At 38.8% G+C, this 21,972-nt stretch overlaps 1 protein-coding gene across 1 annotated transcript in view; it reads right to left on the bottom strand.

Moving 5' to 3' along the window:
* CDH17 (cadherin 17) overlaps window positions 1-16,955 on the bottom strand; it is a 121,882-nt gene extending 104,927 nt beyond the window's left edge. The window contains exon 1 of the mRNA XM_043977726.1: window positions 16,851-16,955. The gene's annotated coding sequence lies outside the window, so the exon portion shown is untranslated. The remainder of the gene's footprint in view (window positions 1-16,850) is intronic.
* Between the last annotated feature and the right edge of the window lie 5,017 nt (window positions 16,956-21,972).

Below are 21,972 nucleotides of genomic sequence, written 5' to 3'. Positions count from 1 at the left end.
GATGATTTCTGTCTGAGCAAATTATGGAAAGCTTTTTGGAAGAGGTGATATGCGAATGTGATCTTGAAGAATGGTAAGATTTCAGCAGCCAAAGATGAGTGGAGAACAGAGGACAGATATTCCAAGTATAGAGAATAATGTGAGCCAATGCATGGAATTAGAAAAAAACAAACACACACAAATTATATAGAGAAGAGTCCTGGGGATGCTAGGTGGCAAAGTAGATAAAGTGGCAGACCTGAAGTCAGAAAAACTCATCTTCCTGAGTTCAAATCTGGCCTCAGACACTGGTTAGATAGCCCTTGAGCAAGTCACTTAACCCTGTTTGCCTCAGTTTCTTCATCTCTAAAATGAGCTGGAAAAGGAAATGAAAAACTACTCCTGTATCTTTGCCAAGAAAACCCCAAATGGGGTCATAAAGGATCAGACACTACTCAACAACAAGAAACAAAAGTAATCCTAGAGTCTGGAATATGTAAAGAGGAATTGTGTGAAATAATGCTGAAGAGTTAGATTGGGGGCAATCTAATTGCCCCCAAATTGGGGAGGACCTTGAATGCCAGATTAAGGGGTCAAACTTGCTAGTTGAGTGAGGCTTGAACTCAGGTCTCCTGAATTCCATTCCAATTGTCCCTCCCTTAGGGCTTCCAAGTCCTACCGACTGAATGTGAGTTCTAAGAATAAGCACTATCGGCAGCTAGGTGGCACAGTGGATAGAGCACCAGCCCTGGAGTCAGGAGTACCTGAGTTCAAATCTGGCCTCAGACACTTAACACTAGCTGTGTGACCCTGGGCAAGTCACTTAACCCCAACTGCCTCACTTAAACAAAGAAAATAATTAGCACTATCAAGGGGAGCTGTTCTGATGATCCCCAAACTGTCCTGTTCCAGGAAAGAGATTAAGAAAGATGTTCCTTGCTGCCTTTAGGTGCCCTATAAAATCAACTTGCCAGCTCTTTTACTTGCCTCTCCACGGAGAACCTGCTATTGCCTTCTAGATGTCCCTCTACTCTCTTTTTTGCTTTGTTTGCTAACTGTAGGTCTCACCTTTATTTCTGGACAGTTTTGATCAGTCAGTTACTCTTCTTTTGGATTTTGTTCTTCAATACAAATAGGTTTCACTGGCAATTGGAATAATCTGTAGATGTGTATCTGAGGTCTCAACCCTGGATCATTCATTCTGCTTAGTCAAAGACTAAATAAAGATCAGCTGATATAGGCAGTTTACTTTTCCACATGTAAACTTTTCAGTTTTGTGTTTTCAGAAAGAATTAAGTTGAAATGACTGTATCTAGACAGTTGTAAACCATTAACAGCAAAAAAAAAAAATGTACAAGGCTCCCTATGTGTAAGTCCATGATGATATTAAAATATTCCTTTTCCAATCCTTAGGGCCATTAAAAATATCATTAGAATTTAAGAATTCAGAAAATACAAAGGACTGGACACAAAGTCCTCACAATGTTACTTAAGCATAGTATCACATAAAATGTCAGCTAGTAATATTAGTTGTATCATCAGCCTCTGTGCATTTAGCAGAAGGCCCTTTGGGGTCACTGAATCTTTTTTTTAAGTTCATCCCAATGATATCATTGGCATAGAGAATTCCCTGTGAGAAACTCCTTCTATCCTTGCAGACCAGCAAGAAGTATTCTTAGAGATGTACCTGGGACACTGAAAGTTTTAGTGACTCACTAATAGTCACCCAAGAATTATGTGTCAGGCAGGGCTTGAACTCAGGTGTTCCCTGCCTCTAAGGCCAATTCTCTATCCACTCTGCTATTCTTCCTCTCCGTTGAACCCTAGTTAGAAAATCTTTAACTCGGTTAGAGACTGGTCCTGATGTTTATTTGCTTCTATTTTAAGAAAGTTTTCAAGCATTTCCTAATATCCCATAGGTTAAGTATTCCACAGCTTCTCTTGGGGAAATCCTTCTAACTTATTCTGTGAGAAGAGGCAAAAAGCCAGCCTAGAAAAGAAATCCAACCATAAGTGGAGAGTTGTTCCAGAATTTAAGAATTTGGAAAGGATTTTTGTTTATAAAAATGCATTGCTTCCAAAATGTAAAATGAATTAATAGGCATTTAAAACAGACCAGGTTCACAAAAATCTTACTCCAATCTTTCATTAGGTTGTAAGCTGCCCTGAGTTTTCAAAATCTATGCCTAAGAAATGCAAATACTAAAAAAAAAAGAAAGAAATGCAAACACTGTCAGGTTCTACCAGGCTGGGAAGGCTTGGAGTATAGTTCCAGCAAGAGAGAATCTGCTGCCTTATGGCAACGTAACTAAATTCAGAGAGACTTATTATCAACAGGATGACCACTAGGTGATTGTCTTTGTTCATGTCAACTTATAAAACAACAAAAATCCACACTGGTGTGCGGTACCCTTCCACTAATGAAGAGGTACAGTGGTAGAAAGTGATGGGGAGGGGGCAGCTAGGTGGTGCAGTGGATAAAGCACCAGCCCTGGATTCAGGAGGACCTGAGTTCAAACCTGGCCTCAGACACTTGACACTAACTGTGTGACTCTGGGCAAGTCACTTTACCCTCATTGCCCCACAAAAATAAAATAAAAATAAAATAAATGAAAGTGATGGGGAGTCAGGGTGGGGAGCAGAAAATGAGAAGAATTATTATTCTGAGACTATCTATAAACATAAATTTAATTCTTTGTACACTAAACATGAGGTCCCTGGTCAATAACCAGAATTCATGTATACTACTGAGGAACTGAACCATATCAATGTTGATATTCTTACAATAACTGAAGGAAGGAAACAAGCATTTATTAATCACCCATGTGTTAGGTGCTATGTTAAGTGTTTTACAAGTATTATGTCATTTGACCTTTATAGCAACCCTAGGAGGTAGGTGCTATAACTACCCCACTTTATAGCTAAGGACCTTGAATCAGACAGAAGCTAAGTGATTTAGCTAGGGTCATATAACTAGTGTCTAAGGCCAGATTTGAACTCGGGTCTTCCTGAGCCAAGGTCTAGCACCCTATCCATCTAGCTACTCTGATTGAAACCAGAAGACATAAGAAAGTTAAATGGAAGGAAGGATAGGTAGTCCACCTTGGAAAGGCAAATAAAGATGATGGCTGAATTGGTTTCTTAATGTGTCAAAGACAACAAGGAATATAATCTCTTGGTCATCTGTCCTTGAAATGCTCATGATGAGTACAATGAAGATCATCACAGCTTATGTGTCATATTTGTTACAGAGACCCAAAAAGAACTTGACAATATCTTCCAAACCAAGTCACCTTGATATTTGATGACTTTAATTCAAAGGGGAAAGTGGAAAAATTATATTTGAAAATATGATTTGCCATTAAGAGACATTCTAAAGACCAAAGCTGTGGAGATTACTGAGAAGTCTCTCATATCTATCAAGAATATCTTTCAAGCACAGGTTTAGAAGACACCAAACCTAATGTAAACCATGAAAACAGAAACAGAAATGAACTCCACTAAAAGGAAATTGATTATATCTTTACGTATAAGAAATTACTAGTTTTTGATTGCTGACTTGAAGATAATTTTAGTATCTGGCATTTGTATGCAGTCAGACCAACAACTAATTAGAGCAAACCCTACATTGGTTCAAAATCAACACCAAATTGGGAGAAAGAATAAAAATAAGAACTGCATGCAGTTGTACCAGCCACAACCTGACTTAGTCAAACAAGCTACTGATCACCCCACATGGGAAATGGCTAAAGGAAAAAACATTGATTTGGATTGGCACAATTGGCTGCAGAAGTTTAACAAATGCAAAGAAAGTACATTTATAAAGCAAGGCCGCAACACAAAAGTCATAAAAACCCAGTAAATGTACAAATAGGGCAAATATTGATCTTCTTGTCAACTGAATGGCTAAACAGATTTATAATGCAGGGTGAGCCAAAAGTCATGAATATTTAATAACTCTTTTATTTTTGTTTTTAATTTACGATTCCATAGCATCATATACAGTATATATATGAAATGAATTTACATTGCATGTGAATAATCAAATCTTGTAAATGGTGAAAAATAATTTTCAAAAAGTTATTAAAACAGCAGACCCCTTAATGACTTTTGGCCCACCCTATATAAACTAATTTGCAGAATGGTTCAAAGGATAATGGTAGAAGATAATGATTTATATGCTTTCACAGACAATAAAGGGATGGAATGGAAAATAAGCTTCTAAAAGCTAAGTATTACATCAAATATATCTGATAAAAGTCTGATATCTAGGATATATAGTGAATCAATAATAATAGATAAATAAAAGCAATTTCTCAAAAGATTAAATTTTTGGCATTTTTCAAATTAAATTTCAAATGGCCAAAGGATATAACAAAATACAGTTTTCAAAAATGTATATAATTTCTTTAAAACTATATGATAGGGGCAGCTAGGTGGCACAGTGGATAGAGCACCGGCCCTGGAGTCAGGAGGACCTGAGTTAAAATCTGGCCCCAGACACTTAACACTTACTAGCTGTGTGACCCTGGGCAAGTCACTTAACCCCAATCGCCTCACTAAAACAAACAAACAAAAAAGCTATATGATAACTATTCCAAATCAACTATAAGAGAAAAAATTAAAACAGTTTTGAGCTTTAATCTCAAACAAAGCAGATTGACAAAGATGATAAAAGAAAGAAATAATCAATAATGGGTAAGGACATGGGAAGGCAGTCACTCTAATATGCTGATATTACTGTTGCAGCTGGAGCTGTGAATTGGCCCAGTCATTCTGGAAAACAATTTGGAACCATATTTTAAGTTACTGAATTGCTCATACATTTTGACTCAGCAATATTACTATTTGGCTCATAACCAAAGTAAGTCAAAGATAATTTTTTAAAGGTCCAGTATATAAAATGAAATATACCTTCCCCCCCCCCCAATAATGAACGACTGGAAACAGAAATGACTAGACAAATTGTGATATATGAATTAATGCAATATTTTTCTACCATTAAAAAATAACTATGAAAGACATTGGAAAACTTTTTTGAGTTGTTCAGAATAAAGAAGAAGCAAGAGAACAATATACATGATGACTACAAAAATGCAAAGGAAAAAACACTAAAATATATCAGAATTAAGATCAAGGCAGAATAACATCCATTAATCCATATATAACAATTTGTCCCTTTCAGGACTTTCAACCCCTTGATAGACAACACATAGAAATAAACTAAAAAGGGAGCTTGGTGGATATGAAGGCACCCACATGGGGACATGGAAGAGAAAGTTTGTAAATTCAGGAATTCAGCCTGGAAAGGAATGAAGACATGGCTGGCCTGGGAAGCTTCTCCTTAAAATAAAGGTTCTGGAAGAACCAGCCAATCAGGGGAAAGGCAAAAAAGGATTAAATCTGGAGTGCTGAAGTCGAAGTTGTATTATTTAGGCCTAAATCCTGGCTTTGCCAAAACTGTATGTGAGACCTTGGGCAAGTAATTTAACCAGATGTGCCAAATAAGTGGCCCACAACACAACTGAATCCTGCTGGAACCAGATTAAAATGTAATTGGGAAATATCTAACAAAATGCATAAAAATACAATAAATAAAACATAGACAATGTTCATGTGTGTCAATATGTTCCTGAGGGTATCCTTATGTAATATTTACTTATATACTCTTTCTATCTGACATCAATGCACTCCGGCAAGTCAAGATAAGATATCATCCTGTTTATCTCATTGGTCCTCTTTGAGAATGAAGGACGAACAAGAAGTACACTACACAATCTAGCTACCTCATGCTCTTATGATGTCTCTTACACACAAAACATTATTGGTAACATGCTATATATACCCTGCTTCTGTTTACTACAAGAGTCTCTACTAATGACTTTTAGATATCCTATAATTGAGATTGTTTTGAGGCTATGATGCTGCATAATTTGTAGCCCTATATCACCACCACTGGTATTATTTAATATTGTTTTACCTCTTTTAACATCATCGTTGTTAAGAAGATAACTTTTGTATAAAACAAAAAGTTGGAATCACTAAAAACACTGAATGGTTTTCCAACTGCAATCCAACCTTCTCTTTTCCTTCTATTCAACTCTAGGGTCAATTCATTGTCCATCTGTAGAGTCAATCATAGATCCATAGATGGAAGAAACCCCATCAAGTCATCTTGTCCAATCCCTCACTTTACAGATAAGGAAACTAGAACATATGACTGCACATTTTTTTCCTCTTTAAAAAATACTATTTGTTGTATGGGATGGTTCTCTGTGAGGTGGAGAATGAGAATTAGGATACTGGGAGTAACTATGATGATATAAGAAACAAGACATATAATAAAAAATTTTTAAAAGAAATAAAATTATGGGAGAACTGAGGGGGAGAGAATGGTAACCAGAGAATGATGAAAGATGTAAAGAAAGGCTTCAGGTACATTGAATAGAACTTCTATAAAGCTTTTGTGGGAGGATAGGGCCAAGAATCACCCAGAATTAAAAGACAATGATGGGGGCAGCTAGGTGGCGCAGTGGACAGAGCACTGGCCCTGGAGTCAGGAGGACCTGAGTTCAAATCCGGCCTCAGACACTTAACACGTACTAGCTGTGTGACCCTGGGCAAGTCACTTAACCCCAATTGCCTCACTTTAAAAAAAAAAAAGACGACAATGATGGATTTCTATATACAGGGAGGGTGTGTCCACACTTATGATATCATGTATGCGCTAAAGTATTGAAATAAGATTAGATGCCTGATTTACCCCTGTCAGGCTTAGTAAACTTCAGAAAGAAGACTCTTATCCTATTTTGAAAAGCCAACGGAGAAAATATACAAGTAAGTTGAGGAAATGAAGTTGGAGCCAAATTTCAGAGTTGCTTCATAAAAGTGAGACTGTTGTATCTTCCAAGAATAAGATAAAGTTAGAAAAAATGATACCGGGTCTGAGCAGAAAAAGTGCCGGTATGGAGTAAACTGATTGGAAGGGCTCCATGATTAGGAGGTCAATGGACTAGAACTGCCATGAGAAAGTTATAAGAAAAATTTAATAATGATCACAATTTAAAATGATTTAAGCTTGTGCATCGGTGCCATTGTGTTTGGTCTCAATGGCAGAATGTTAGGTATATCCATCACACCCTTCACCTCTCAGGTGTTTACAATCTAATTACATCAAGTCCATGCTACCCCCAGCCCTCTGACAGCTGCCTGCATTTCATTGCTCAGCTGCTCCTTTGCAGCCTCAATGAAGCTAAGCAAAATCCTTGAAGAAGAAGAAGAAGAAAAGAGAAAGGGGAAGAAGAAGAGAAAGGAGAAGAAGAAGAAGAGAAAGGGGAAGAAGAAGAAGAGAAAGGGGAAGAAGAAGAAGAAGAGAAGAAGAAGAAGAAGAAGAAGAAGAGAAGAAGAGAAGAAGAAGAAGAAGAAGAAGAAGAAGAAGAAGAAGAAGAGAAAGGGGAAGAAGAGAAAGGGGAAGAAGAAGAAGAAAGGGAAGGGGAAGGGGAGGAAGAGAAAGAGAAAGAGAAAGAAAGAAGATAATGGTGATAAAGGTGATGATTAGTATTCAGGTTTTACAAAGTACTTAAAATATTAATTTTATATTCACAACAGCCCCATATGTGTCAGGTGGATGTTATTATGATATCCATTTTACAGAAGACAAAACTGAGACAGAGATTAAGTGACTTGCACAAGACCACACAGCTAGCAAGTGTCCAAAGCCAGATTTTGATTTCAGGTCCAGGGCTCTATCCACTGTGCCACCTAGCAGCCCTCCATGTTCCCTTGCCAATGAGCAAACTCTACCTCAGGATCCAGTTCTCTTGGTGCATATGTTGGGCCTTCTTTTATGGACTTCTATATGCCCATCAGGCAGAATGAGGAATAATAATAACATAAATATGGCACTTTAAGGTCTACAAAGTACTTTACATATGTTATCTCAGTTGATCTCCACAACTTCAGGAGGTAGGTGCTATTATTAGGTGGAGAGAAGTTATGCGACTTGGCCAAAGTTACATAGCTAGTAAATGTCTAAGACTGAATTTGAACCCAGGTCTCCCTGATTCCAGGTACAGCACTCTATTCACTCTGCTGTAAAGCCGGGTTTAGTCTCATCTAAGAATAAATGCAATAATAATAGTAATCATAGCTAGTATTTATATAGCACTCTAAAGTTGATAAAATTCTTTAGATATGCTCTCTCCTTTCCTATAGAATGAGCAGCCTCAGGGTATACTGGACTTCACCTCACTGCATATTTTCAGACAAAAGTTGGAATGACCCCTTATTGGGCATGTAAAAGAAGGAATTCTTGTTCACATATGGATAAGACAGTGGTCCCAGAGTCCACTCTATAATTTTTTATAATTCTATAATTTTTAACTCTCTCTCTCTCTCTCTCTCTCTCTCACACACACACACACACACACACACACACACACACACACACACACACAGATTCACTAGGGTCCTGTAAAATATTCTCTTCTAAACTGGTGTTGATATAGTAATGGTTTTAAGAGCACTATACGTACATTATCTCATTTGATCCCCTACCCCCCAACAACCTGGGAGCTAGTCACTTTAGTTAATAAGTCAATCTATCAGCACTGTGCTAAGCAATGGAGATACAAAGAAAGGCAAAAATATTCCCTACCCTAAAGAAGGTCACATTCTAATAGAGGAAACAATATATAAATAACTATAATAGGTAAAATATATAAAAATATTAAACATAAAAACTATGAATATATAAAACATGTAAATAACAAACAAGATATATTGTTGTTTAGTCATTTTTAAGTCATGTCTGACTCTTCATGACCCCTTTTGAGATTTTTTTTGGAAAAAAGGTATTGGAGTGGTTTTGCCATTTCTTTCTCCAGCTCATTTTTACAGATGGGGAAACTGAGGCAAACAGGGTTAAGTTACTAGTCCAGAGTCACACAACTAGTGTCTGAGGCTGGATTTGAACTCAGGTCTTCCTGACTCCAGGGCTAGCACTATATCTACTGTGCCACCTAGCCACCCAACATGATATATACAGAATATTTATTAGTCCCATTTTACATATGCAGAAACAGGAACAGGGAAATTAACCAACTTGCTGAAGGTCACATAGCTGTTGGGAATCAGAGGCAGGATTTGAACACAAATCTTTCTGAGCACTCTATCCATTAAGCCACATACTGTTATCCACAGAAAGGTTAACAGCAAGGCATGGAAAGATGCAAAGATTTATGTCCTGGGCCTCACATTAAGTCAGAAAAGGAGAAAATAACATTCCCTTGTTCTCTTTTTCCCATCTTCTCTCCATGTCTCTGCAGTGCAAAATGATCCATGTAGGGCAGAGGTATCAAACATGTAATTAATGCTACATTAACTAAAACTACATCATCATCCTTGTTAATTAAATGCTACAGCCCACAGCACTCTTGAGTGTGACCAGAACCAAATTAAAATGTAATTAGGAAACATTTAACAACATAAATAAAAATTCAATAAAACAGGGGCAGCTAGGTGGCACAGTGGATAAAGCACTGGCCCTGGATTCAGGAGGACCTTAGTTCAAAGCCAGCCCCAGACACTTGACACTTACTAGCTGTGTGACCCTGGGCAAGTCACTTAACTGCCATTGCCCCACAAAAAAAAAAAAGCAATAAAACAAATATTATGGAAATGTGGCTTTCTAAGTCAAAATGGGGCCCACAGGGATTCTTACATATGGTTTGGTAGCCCTTGTTTTTCTATGAGTTTGACACAACACTTGTAGAGTATAGAATTTCCTTCCATGTTCTTTCTAACAGGCTGGCTTTGCAATGGACCTGGATTCATGAAGTATAAGTTATTAAGAAAAAAAATGCATGTCAGCACTTTAGTTTCAAATTATTCCCCAAGCTTTCCAGGGAATGTATTTGGGTTTACATCACTGTATTATTAAAAGGCAGAGGCAGATGATAATTAAACCAATTTTCCAGCCATCTGTTCATTTTTTAATTGATATTTTGCACTTCTAAAAAAATGGTCTGTTGTCCTCCTGGATGGAATGTATAGAACTTATGCAAGCTGGGGATGGGCAGCTGCTTCTGACATGGATGTCAGCATAGGAATTAAGCATTCATGTATAAACAGAGATGACCTCTTCATACTTTAGCCTGGTCAGATAAAATTAATTGAATGTGAAATGCTTTTACTTCATCCTTATTATAAACCTCATCTTGGGGGACAACTAGGTGGCACAGTGGATAAAGCACCGGCCCTGGATGCAGGAGCACCTAAGTTCAAATCCTGCCTCAGACACTTGACATTTACTGTTTCAAGCTGTGTGACCCTAGGCAAGTTACTTAATCCTCATTGCCCCACCTAAAAAAAAAAAAAAACCCCAAAAACCCCTCAACTTGGTTCTCATATTTATGAAGGGCCTTTGTAAGAAACCAGCTCTTCACAGACCTGCAAGGACATACCTGGGTCTGTCCACTTCTGGGTGCAGTGCTAATCCTATAGTGAGCCGCAGTCACCACTGCAACATGCTATCGTGGACAAGTGAAAGGTTTTGGCCTGGGTTCTATTTCTGTATCAAATATATACAAGCTGTGTGAACCTGAGCAAATCAGTTTTCTCAGCTGTTAAATGAGGATGGACTCTGTGAGCATCAAAGTCCCTTTGAGCTCTAAATCTATAACTGCATAATTCCAACCCCACACTTTTTTCTTTTTTTCTTTCTCTTTTTTGTGGGTCAGTGAGGGTTAAGTGACTTGCCCAGGGTCACACAACTAGTGTCTGGGGTCAGATTTGAACTCAAGTCCTTCTGAATCCAGGGCTGGTGCTCCACCACCTAGCTGCCCCCATTAACCCCACACTTTGGGGGAAGACATTGGCAGGACTCTTCTGCATCTCCTTCAGAACCACGAGTTGAGAGGCCATCACAGGCTCCTCCATCATCCCTTTGTCCTTCTCCAGTGATTTTCTTTGCCTTCCTGTCATCTGCTACTTGAGAGGTTTCACCTCCTTGACAAGTCTGTTCTAGAGTGTCGACTACTAGACGAGGCTCCCTTCACGGCCTCTACCCATCCTACACACTTTCTGTTACTAACAAATGACTCAAAGCCTTTGGGAGTTTCTTTCCAGAGAATTAAAAGCCGGGCAATATGCAGCCAGCAATTAAGGGCCCACTTACCTGCCACCTAACATTAATTTTTTTTTTAATTTTCTTGGCTTCACCCACACTTTTTAAAAAAAAAAGAGGGAGAAGGTTGCCCCCTTTCAAGCCCAACCTCCAGAAATTCATGAGTTTTTCCCTATGTGCATCTGTTTTACTCCCTTCATCAGCTGCTTGGTGGATTCGGAGGAAGGGGAAGGGGGCAGCTGTTGCTGCTTCTTTCTGTCCGTGGTTAATGGGGTTATCTGCTTAGAGAGGACCATTCTCATTGCATGGGCTTATTTTTACTTCCCATCATGTTTAGAACTTAGTGCTTTATCTGTGTATTTTTGTTGCATGAGTCTCTTGGTTTTTGTTTGTTTTTTTTTAATTGCCTCAACTTCAGGAAGCTAAAACCAAAACCCTAGGTTAGAGCTGGCCTAAGGCCCTGCAGGCCCCAGACTATTTTGGTCACAGTGTTTCTGAGGGCAGTATAAGGAGAGTGATGCAAATTGGATCTCAAAAACAGAGAATGTTGGAATCAGAAGGGATTTTAAGAATTCATGGGGTCATTGTTATAAACCTACAGCTATAAGGAACCTCTGAATCCATCTAGTCCGACCCCCTCATTGTACAGATAAGGAAACTGAGGCCATGGATCATACAGATAAAGTGCAGCAGAGCACTAACTCAAATCCAGGACTTCAGACTCCTAGTCTAGTGCTTGACACCCTCAGTTTAAAGTAGACTGCCCTTGGGGGCAGCTAGGTGGCTCATTGGATAAAGCACCTGCCCTGGATTCAGGAGGACCTGAGTTCAAATCTGGCCTCAGACATTTGACACTAACTAGCTGTGTGACCCTGGGAAAGTCATTTAACCCTCATTGCCTCACCAAAAATAAAAAAAATAAAGTAGACTGCCCTTGGCCCCCTGAAAATCATATTTTCTCCCTAAGTTCTCATTGATCTTTACTTTCTGTTCCTTCACCCATGGCTGACTGATGCTTTCATAATCTGGTGCTTTGATCAACAGGGAAGACCTTACAAGTAGGTGCAATAGTTGGCTGCCTACACAATGCCATTTGAAAGACCCCAGGGAAGTTCTTTTGCAACAATTCTCCCAAGAAAATCCCTTCAATCCCCTTCTAACAGAAAGAAGATTCCACCATTAGAGAGCCGCTCCTTGAAGTTGTTGAAATGGACAAATGCTTAGAAATGTATCAGGTCATATCCTTATCATCTGTTCCCTCCTTGACTAAAAGAGTTTTAAATTCTCTGCAGCTAATATCCAGAGAAGGCCCGGGACCTGATAGAGTAAGAAGATACATATCTATAATCATCCCTTTCTGGCCGGGTCCATCATGGTGCAGTGGTTAGAACTTCAGAACTTTAACCCAAGAGTCAGGAGGCTTGGGTTCCATCCTCAGCTTTACCATTTACTAGATTTATGACTGTGGCCAAGTCACTTGCTTTCTCTGGGTCTCAATTTTTACATGTGTCCATTGAGGGTGTTGAACCAAATTGTCTTTAAGGCTTTAAAGTTTAATGATTTTATGAGGGCTTTGAAGGCTCACCTCACTATTAAACTACTATACTAAAAATATGTACTTCATTCACCTCCTCTGGAAACAGAATTGTTTGCTAGAATAGAATTTAGCTACTGCCCGAGAGGACCTAGACGTATGAATAAATGAAGTGAGTGACTGAATGGATGGATGGATAGATGAAAAAGAATTTGCAAACATGTTCATGTTGGGCAAGTCATCTCTGCTCTGGGCAACTCTCTAATTATAAGTTGTAGGAAAAAAATGTTAATTTGCATTGGGAGGAGGACTTTCCCAACCTGGGAGTTCTCTATACCAGAATGAAGAAAACAACTGAAAAAAAAATCTATAAATTGTGCCAAAAGAAAGAATACATACACACACAGTTGGGTACAGAAATACTGAACAAGGAAATAGGAAGGAATGGGAAGAAGAAGGAAGAGCAATTAGGAAAAGGGCAGGTTAAGGAAGGGATTAATAAAAAAACAATAAAAATCTAATGATGAACAAAACTATAGTTCTTTTTGGGGAGGCAAAGAATAAAAATCTGAGAGAGTGACCATAAATTGGGGAATGGATGAACAAGTTATAATATATAAATGTAATTGAAGAGTAATGTACTGAACTCTTATCAATGTAATGACCAACCAGGATTCCAGAAGACTAATAATGAAACATGTTGTCTAACTCCTGATAGAGAAGTGAAAGACTCAGAAGGCAAAATGAGATAAATTTTTTGGACATGCCCAATGTGGAAATGTGCTTTGATTAATTATACAAATTTGTAAATGGGTTGTGTTTTTCTTGTGATCTCAATTGGGCACACATGAGGATTGGGGATAGTTAGTGAAAAGATGGCTCTTAGCTGATTATACCAGTTGCTACTTTTTTCCAAAAAAAAAAGACCTCACACTTTCTCTTAGCACAGTGCCTAGCACATCATGGGCACTTAATAAATGTTTATTGACTGGTGAACAGACAAAGGCACACATGGAACATGGGCCAGGTCCTGATGCTCTATGTATATCTGTGACTATGCTATACATTTGTCTTTTGAATGAGAAATTATGGGGGGCAATGGACAAGAAGCACAGATGGAAGTTTTAGGATACATTTTAAAAAACTGTCTCTTAGGGGCAGCTAGGTGGCGCAGTGGATAGAGTCCTGGCCCTGGATTCAGGAGTACCTGAGTTCAAATCTGGCCTCAGACCCTTGACATTTACTAGCTGTGTGACCCTGGGCAAGTCACTTAACCCCAATTACCTCACCAAAAAACAAACAAAAAAAAACCTGTCTCTTAAACATTAAACTGTTTTAAGAAGAGTTTTAACCTACATTGTTCCATGTGGCACAGCTATAGAAAGGAGGGCAATTTCCAAATTAGAAAAACACACTGATCAAACATGGGGTGTGGTTCCTTGAGGAAGGCTCCAGGAACAGACAGTAGCCACAACCACAGACCAAAGGACAATGTTCTCATGTGTACAAAGACCTGTTAGTCTGGTCTCTGCCTTTTGGTGAGGTCCACACTCTAATGTAACAGGACAAGGCAAGCAGTCCACTAGCGTTAGAGCCTTCCAGGCCCTGCACTAAGCGGCTTACATCTCAGATCTTAAAGGGCATGCATGTTTTTGTGTCTCTATCAGTGTTATATCCTGGCTATTGTAGTGAGTGGAAGGAACAGCAAACGCCCAGACCTTCCACATTCTTATGCTGTCGGTTACACATGGACTATGTGGCCCTGTGTAAAGATAACATGATAGGTGAGGTGACCTTGGGAAGTCACTTCCAACTTATATTACTAGGATTCAAATATCCTCTCTTTCAATACCTGAAAGAACACTTCTTATTACTGAATTTGAAAGGAGACTTTCAAAGGTACAGTGCAAAAAGCAAACAAAGTTTCCCCATCTCAATCAGCCAAAAGAGATTGAATTGGCATTTCCCCAGGTGCTAATGTTTTAAAACTTTGTTTATGCATTCAAAAGGGGCTAGATGAACAGAACTGGGACAAAGACCAGGAGTGGTCACAAGGGTGCCTTGATGTGAGAGGCCCTGAATGACCCACCTAACCCAACACGCGCGCCCGCGCACACACACACACACACACACACACACACACACACACAGAGTGACCTGTAATGGAACTGGAAATCCCCACCAAAATTGACATTTTAAGGTTAAAGTGACATAAGGTTTAAGTGACATTGAAGGCCTCTGTAAAAATGCAAAGCTGTTATTTTGGAGGAATAAATTCTTAAAGGTACTTTCTTATCGATTGAGGATGTGGGAGAGTGTCCTAAAGAAGTGAAGAAAGTAAATTTTTATGGAGAAAGTCTGGGTCCATTGTATTAGGTCTCCATCCTAAGTACAAGATCCAATTAGAGGGCACAAAGATTTTTTTCTAGGCAGTCAAGGGGATTTTTGCTCTCCCCCTCTCAACTTAGAAAGTCCCTAATCTTTCATCCAAGAAGAAATCATATAACCTAATATTGTATTGTTTCCTTTTAATGAAGTGGCCTTATTTGAGTAATTGTTTTTATTGTATAAAAGTCTGTCTCCCCGAGTATTGGGGTCCAGCCATAAGCTGAGAAAGGAGACAGGTCCTGAATTGTTAGGGAATGGGTATGCATTGCTTAATAAATCTAAATGCTAGGAAGCCGGAACCTTTGTTTTCCTCAGTCATTTCATCTTTCACCAGCCACAAACAAAATGTCTTTCACTGGCTATCTATATAAACAGGGGAAAGTTAATTAGCTTATCTACCTCTCAGGTAATTCGTGTGTAAAATGAGAACAACTTCCTTGGACCTAATTCAATTTAATTCGATTCAATAAACATTTCTTAAAGGACTACTATGTGCCTGGCACTGTGTTAAGCACTAGGAATACAAAAAGAGGCAAAAGACAGTGTCTACCCTCAAGGAATTTACAATCTAATGGAGGAGACAACACGCAAATAAATATATACAAAGCAAGCTATATACAGGATAAAAAGGAAATAATTAACGAAGAGAAGGCACTGGAATTAGGAGGGATCAGGATTTGCAGATTCACAGGAAAATCTTCTATATAAGTAAAATTACATAGTGTAATGGAAAGAACACAGCACTTAAAGTCACAAGAGACCTGGGTTCAAATGACTTGGCTGTCATTTAATCACTGTATGCCCAATTTCCTCATTAGGAAAAAGGTGTGGATATCTTTAGTAATCTCACAAGGTTGAGGTAAGGGTTAAATAAACAACTTATGCAAATCATTTTGCAAACCTTAAACCCTATGCGAATGTCTGCTCTTATCAGATTTCTGTTGCTCACCTCCCCTGTTAAGTCGTGGACTCACTTTATTAGAAAGCAGGGGCAGGGGCAGCTAGATGGCACAGTGGATAAAGCACTGGCCTTGGATTCAGGAGGACCTGAGTTCAAATCCAGCCTCAGACACCTGACACTTAACTAGCTGTGTGACCCTCATTTACCTCATTACCCTGCGAAAGAAAGAAAGAAAGAAAGAAAGAAAGAAAGAAAGAAAGAAAGAAAGAAAGAAAGAAAGAAAGAAAGAAAGAAAGAAGGGGTAATGGTGCCCAGCTTCACAATCTTCCAGATGCACCATGTGAGTAATTTTACCCAAAGAACCCCTCGTGCATTTCCCTACCACAATAGCGAGTCGCTTCAAGTTGGTATTCTGCTTTCTCCCCAGCTCCTCAGATGGCTCTGTTTCCAAATACTGAAACACATTATGGCAGGCCACCAGCTACATCATATAATCAAATAGATGAATCACAAGGCAATTTCCTTCAGCTTACTTAATAGGACGCCCCCCCCAACCTCTTTGCTGTGTCTGCCTTATCTTATTAAAATATAAATTAAAGTTTACTATTTTCAACTGTCTGATTTCCCTCCCCCTTTCTTTTTCTTCTTTTTTTTTTTCAAAAAGAAAAGCTGACTGCTAAAGTTACCCTGCTCACAATTCCGTCTTCTGCCTATTTCTGATGAATCACAATCTCCCTCTTCCATTGGACTTGACATTTCCCCAGCCATCTCTTAGAAGACCCCTCCTCCTTCCAACATTCATAAGAAATGAAAATAACTCCCGGCTACAATTCTTCCATCAGATCTTTATTTTGAAACATCTGCACTACAATTATTCCTAGCCTTTAAGCTAGACCAGCAAATAAAAATATAGTTACAAATACCTCAAACAGATGTCCAGTGAATAGAACTTCCAAATTGTTCTGAATCACCAATGTCCTGGACCAGATTTCTCCAAGCAAAACATAGCCCTGAGACCCTAAATATACCAGTGGGACACCCCCTGAATTTGTCCTATGCTTCAAATGTTCCAGAAGTGCATGTGAAATTAGAATGACTTCCTTCAGTCAAATAAAGTGGTTAAAGTTTGTGGCCCAGCAGGAAGTGCAGCTGTTTACCTTTGATACTGTGAGATGAATCCATGGCTTCACAGTTGTGAGTTGAATACTACGGCTCACAAGTATAAATTTCAACTTTCTGTCTGCCTTCTCACCCTATGTGATTCCTGTCCTTGTCTTTCTGAAAAAGGCTCCACAAAGGACACACACACACACACACACACACACACACACACACACGTGTGTGTGTGTGTGTGTGCTGTAGGTCTATCTCTTGTTCTTAGCCAGGTGGTGCAGTGGATAGGATGTTAGCCCTAGTGTCAGGAAACTGAGTTTAAATTTCATTTCAGACACTTCATAGCTGTTCCACCCTTTGCAAGTCACTTAACCTCTGAGTGCCTCAGTTTCTTCGACTGAAAAATAGAATAATAGCATCTACCTCTCAGGGTTGTCTTGAGGATCAAATGAAGTAGAGTTCTTTGTACTCTATTGTACTCAATAAATGCTTATTTCCTTCCTCTCCCTTCTCTTGTTTTCTTAATATTTTGTGAGTATCAATGCAGCATTTGGACTATCCATCTCTCTCTTACCCTCTCACTCTTTTCTTTTTTTTTTCTTTTTTTTGCAAGGCAATGAGGGTTAAGTGACTTGCCCAGGGTCACACAGCTAATAAGTGTCACGTGTCTGAGACTGGATTTGAACTCAGGTCCTCCTGAATTCAGGGCCGGTGCTTTGTCCACTGCTCCACCTAGCCACCCCACCCTCTCACTCTATGATGGACTCACATCCTTTTACAGACATACATCTTCTCAATGATATTTTTTAAGAAGGAAATCAGAATTTCTTAAGCACCTACTATGTATCAGATACTGCATTAATCCCTTCACAAATATTATCTCATTTCTTTCTACAACCCTTGGAGGTAGGTGCTACTACTATCTTCTATTTATAATTGAGGAAACTGAGGTAGACAGAGGTGAAGTCACAAAGCTAATAAATCTCTAAGGCTAAATTTGAACTCAGATCTTTCCAACTCCATGTCCAGCACTCTATCCACTGCAATACTGCTCTGAGGAACATAGACTAAAATACTCTTGTCCCTCATCAATGGAAGTCTTTCAGAAAAGATCAGATGACCTTTTGTCCAGGATACTGTTTTGGGGTTAGCCAATATATTTCAGGTATGGATAGGTCTAAAGGTCTTCTGAGGTTTCTTCCATTTCTCTAACTCGAGTATTTGATGCTTCCCAGTGTTCTTTATGTCATCTGCAGTCTTGATTTCTTCTGGGATCTTGGCATTCCATAACTTACCCTCATCTGGCATCTCAGGCTGAATGTTGGCATTTAAAAAATAGGTTTTTGAGCAACAAGAAGCTCCAGATCATGGAAAGAGCTTTACCGTTTCCCAGATGTGACCCAGCCTGATCTTTTCCTCCTCTTTGGACCCAGGTCTATCTACAGCATTTGTCCAAAACAGACACTGCCGTACTAATTCAACAGACTGCTCAGCAAACCAAATGTTACATTCTGGGCAATATGCATTTGCCATTCACTTCAATTTTCCAAAGTGGATGGTTTAATCCAAGAGCATTTGAATAACTATGCACTGTATTGAAGAGACTCCTGGGACTCAATGTTCTTTGCAAATGGGAAGATTTGGAGAACCTAGAGGAAATTCGTCTTCCCTTTTGGACTTTGCAAGAGTATGTATGTATGTATGTATGTACACACCCATACATCTATGTCTGTATATGCAGATACACACATATACACATAAAGTACATCCTCTGTGACACTAGTAAACATCTTACATGAATATATGTCTCCTTGTTTTATTCGTAGCTTAATGTTGATATTCAGCAGACTATTGAACAAAGTTGTAAAATTGAATGATTTCAACGTATTACAAGGAAGACCTCCTGCTTGAGAAGAGATCTAACTCTGCATTTCATTCTGTTGAATCAAATGCCGTCTCCTTCAAGAAGCTTTTCCCAATTTCCCCAGTTTGTTGTTCTTGTCATTGTTGTTCAATCATTTCAGTTGTGTCTCAGTCTCCATGACCTCATTTGGGGCTTTCTTGACAAAGATACTGGAGTAGTTTGCCATTTCCTTCTCCAGTTCATTTACCAGATGAGGAAACTGAGGCCAATGGCATTAAGTGACTTGCTCAGGGCCACACAGCTAGTAAGTGATTTGAACTCAGGAAGTTGTCTTCCTGACTCCAAACTTGGCACTCTCCACTGTGCCATCTAGCTCCCCAGTTGTTAGTACCTCTCAAGTCACCATGTATTTACTTTAGATAGACAAGCATACTAATAGATATAGCACTTATATGCATATATGTCTTATTTATACACCTGTTTATATCCTGTGTAGACATATATAGTAGATATATTTTATACATATGCATTTATGGCCCTATATCTATTTACCTATAAACATGTATATGTCTTACAAGTGAACATGCTATGTGAACATGTTAGTAGAATATAAGATCTTTGAGGGCTGGGGCTACTTTTAAAATTCATATTCCCAGGACATAGCACAATGCCTAGAACATAGCAAATGTTTAATAAATGTTTGTTGAAGAAAATGTTTGTTGAGTGATTGATAAAGTGGTTAACCTCAGAATCAGGAATACTTGAGTTCAAATCTTGCCTTTGACATTTACTAATTGTGTGATCATGGGAAAGTAATTCAACCTTTCACTGTCCTCTCAAGCAGGTATAAGGTATAAGTTATGGACCAGTTGCTGATCTGCATCAATAGAAGGGATTTTCAAAGTTTCCTTAGAGTGAAAAAAATCACAGCTCTGGACAAAATACATACACATATACATAATATGTGTGTATACATATGTGTATATGCATACATACAAATATACACATATATTTTTCTGTATGTTGCAATGTCTATAATAATGGAGATTTTGTGTAGCTAGGTAGTGCAGTGCACAGAGTGCCAGACCAAGAATCAAGAAGACTCATCTTCCTGAGTTCGAATTTGGCCTAAGACACTAACTAGCTGTGTGACACGGGGGAAGTCACTTAAATTTGCTTGCCTCAGTTTCCTCATCTATTAAATGAACTAGTATATTGATCTAGTATATTTGCCAAGAAAACCCGAAATGGGATCACCAAGTCAGATATGACTGAAAATGACTGAACAATAATAGTGTTGATTTGGCTTGCCTATGAAATTCTGTCTTGGAGTGAGACCCAACTAAGACCTTCTTATGTTTTCATCAAGGGTAACGTGTATGTGCTTATAGATAATTCTCATAAAGGCTTTAAAGTAATGAAAAACTAACACTTTATTGGTCACACCTATTGTGACTTTTTTTTGTTCCTTTGGAATCTCCCCACTCTGTTATCTTGCAAACTGATACTGAGTGCCTTTAAAATTATATTAGCTCCAAAACAGATTTCTTCAGTAGATATTTGATCAAATCCAGACACTCTTCAGAGTATCCAGATTAATCTTCCTAGGCGATATTGTCATTTCCTCACATATTACATCAGTTACACAGGTGTTAATGTAGGAATAGGACATAGTTCTACCATTCTCTGTAGATAAAATACTCAATTATAGAAATGTCTGCAGATATGTTCCAATTACCATCTATTTATTGTCCTTCCATTTTCATGTGCAAATGCTCTTAAGATGATCTGGCTTTTCTGGTTCTCACTCTCATCTCTCTGCAGGCTTGTTTTCCCTTTCATTGCTCCTCTCTGATTTATCATGAGATATTGCTTTGAATCTTCAATGATCTTCCTTTCTAATGTTCTGACCTCAATGCCCTTGTCTCCAAAGTTTTCCTATTTAGCAAGGCATTTTTTATACTTTTGTCTAAAGTGATTTCTACAGTCTTTCAGTCCTTTGGGGGCACAGGGCAGACACCTATTTTTAATAGTAGGGGCAAAGTCTGTGCTTTTATCCATTGCCCACTTTTAAAGTCTACTCCTTTCTTAAATGTATTGGATTGGGAAAGATACAGATGCATGGTATTCTTGTCATATTTATCATTTATTATGTCTTCCTTTACAAATACCACCTCTTGGGGCAGCTAGGTGGTGCAGTGGATAAAGCACCGGCCCTGGATTCAGGAGGACCTGAGTTCAAATCCGGCCTCAGACACTTGACACTTACTGGCTGTGTGACCCTGGGCAAGTCACTTAACCCCAATTGCATCACCAAAACAACAACAACAATAAAAACAAATGTTGGGGGGCAACTAGGTGGTGCAGTGGATAAATCACCGGCCCTGGATTCAGAAGGACCTGAGTTCAAATCCAGCCTCAGACACTTGATACTTACTAGCTGTGTGACCCTGAGCAAATCCCTTAACCCTCATTGCCTGGCAAAAAGAAAAAAATGTTGAAAACTATCTTTACATGTAAGTGAAAAAAAAATATATATATATATATATATATATATTTGTTGAATTTGAACTTGAATCTTTCTGCTTGGACCCAGACAGCAGAACTAGGACCAATGAATGATACAGTTACAAAAAGCAAAACAAAACAGAAAACCCTGGTGTTATGTTTAATATACAAAAAAGAATTTCCTCAGAACAGGAACTAGCCAAAACTGGAATTCTCTGCTTTGGAGCCACGTGGCTATTGTTCGAAGGACATTTCACCTCTAGGAAAGAAGTCAAGGGAGTCACAAGAACTGTCTTCAAGGAATTAAAAGGCTGCTATGTAGAAGAGGGGTCATGCTAGTCTTGCTTGAAGCAATAGATGGAAGTTGCAAAGAAATAAATTCAGGCTTAACATTAGGAAAAACATTCTCACCCTTAGAGCTGTCCAAGAGGGGAATGTGCTGCCCAAGGAGGTGGTCTTCAGACTACCTGGAAATCGGGGGGTGAGGGGTTGTTTTCAGACCAAGGCTGAATGACCACTTGTTTGGTGTGATGTAGCCGGGAATCATTTTTGAGTTGTAG

This window comes from Dromiciops gliroides, chromosome 1 (genome assembly GCF_019393635.1).
Source record: "Dromiciops gliroides isolate mDroGli1 chromosome 1, mDroGli1.pri, whole genome shotgun sequence".
Classification (NCBI taxonomy): Eukaryota; Metazoa; Chordata; class Mammalia; order Microbiotheria; family Microbiotheriidae; genus Dromiciops; species Dromiciops gliroides.
The sequence above is the reverse complement of the archived record's forward strand: the minus strand, read 5'-3'. Positions and strand labels throughout refer to the sequence as shown.